This window comes from Neoarius graeffei, chromosome 17, assembly GCF_027579695.1.
Source record: "Neoarius graeffei isolate fNeoGra1 chromosome 17, fNeoGra1.pri, whole genome shotgun sequence".
In the NCBI taxonomy this organism is placed as follows: Eukaryota; Metazoa; Chordata; class Actinopteri; order Siluriformes; family Ariidae; genus Neoarius; species Neoarius graeffei.
Window position 1 is genome coordinate 26,348,368 of NC_083585.1, and position 2,076 is coordinate 26,350,443.

The following is a 2,076-nucleotide window of genomic DNA, read 5'->3' on the forward strand; positions in this document are numbered from 1 at the left end:
TACAGAAGCATGCCTGTATGTGATGCAGTGCCGTCTAAGGGCCCGAAGATCACGGGCACCCAGTATGGTTTTCTGGCCTTGACCCTTACGCACAGAGATTCTTCCAGATTCTCTGAATCTTTTGATGATATTATGCACTGTAGATGATGATATGTTCAAACTCTTTGCAATTTTACACTGTCGAGCTCCTTTCTGATATTGCTACCCTATTTGTCGGCGCAGAATTAGGGGGATTGGTGATCCTCTTCCCATCTTTACTTCTGAGAGCCGCTGCCACTCCAAGATGCTCTTTTTATACCCAATCATGTTAATGACCTATTGCCAATTGACCTAATGAGTTGCAATTTGGTCCTCCAGCTGTTCCTTTTTTGTACCTTTAACTTTTCCAGCCTCTTATTGCCCCTGTCCCAACTTTTTTGAGATGTGTTGCTGTCATGAAATTTCAAAATGCCTCACTTTCGACATTTGATATGTTGTCTATGTTCTACTGTGAATACAATATCAGTTTTTGAGATTTGTAAATTATTGCATTCCGTTTTTATTTACAATTTGTACTTTGTCTCAACTTTTTTGGAATCGGGGTTTTATATATATATCTCATCTCATTCTCATCTCATTATCTCTAGCCGCTTTATCCTTCTACAGGGTCGCAGGCAAGCTGGAGCCTATCCCAGCTGACTATGGGCGAAAGGCGGGGTACACCCTGGACAAGTCGCCAGGTCATCACAGGGCTGACACATAGACACAGACAACCATTCACACTCACATTCACACCTACGGTCAATTTAGAGTCACCAGTTAACCTAACCTGCATGTCTTTGGACTGTGGGGGAAACCGGAGCACCCGGAGGAAACCCACACGGACACGGGGAGAACATGCAAACTCCACACAGAAAGGCCCTCGCCGGCCCCGGGGCTCGAACCCAGGACCTTCTTGCTGTGAGGCGACAGCGCTAACCACTACACCACCGTGCCGCCTTTATATATATATATATATATATATATATATATATATATATATATAAAAACTATCTCTCCAGCGTGCTAGGGTCTACCCTGAGGTCTCCTCCCTGTTGGATGTGCCCGGAAAACCTCCAAAGGACAGCACCCAGGAAGCATCCTAATCAGATGCCTGAACCACCTCAGCTGACTCCTTTCGACATGAAGGAGCAGCGGCTCTACTCTGAGATCCCTCCAAATGTCTGAGCTCCTCACCCAACTCTAAGGGTGAGCCCAGCCACCCAATGAAGAAAGCTCATTTCAGCCGCCTGTATTTGTGATCTAATTCTTTCAGTCACTACCCAAAGCTCATGACCATGGGCGCCGCCAAGGGGGGAAAGGTTAGAACAATTCTAGGGGCCCAGCACTGCCATGGGGCCCTTTAAGGGGCTGATAATATGCTTTTAATGATTTTAATAAGACTTTTGAAATAACAACAATGCAATATTCCATCTGGTAAAATGAGCTAATTGAACAAGGTTGTCTATTTCTTGAGTTCTTCAACATATTGTCATTTAACCCTCCCCCTTTTGCAAAATGGTTACGGTCCAGTTCTGGTAGAAGCGCGATGCGTTAAATCTGTGTGCTGATCAGTGCAACACTACTTGCTGCTGTGTCGCGGTGCAGCAGCCAGCCAGCCAGCAGTGGAGTGCGTACAGTCTATGATCGCTAAATATGAAGAGTGGCTGTCAAAAACGTAAAGAAAGGCAGCTGAAAGCTGAGAGGGACCGGAGAGGCAGGCAACTGGTCACTCAGTTTTTCCCAAAGAAAGGTAGCTATCGCTCACATGTGTGTTCAAAATATTAGTGAATGGTAAATGAACAGTATGAACGTGGTTGGATTAGCCTATCAAGAGAACACTTTTACAGTTTGTACAGTGACATTTTTTTCCATTTTAATAACTGAACTGACTTGTGTGATAAGATGAAATATTACGTTATGCTGGTGCTAATAACTAGTGTTAATAACCAGTTTCATAACTAATGGGGTACCCTAAATATGCACAGATTCAGCCTCAGGGGGACCTCCGCCCTACCAAACCGCTGAACCCCCCTTTGGAGAAGGAGGTAAGCAGCA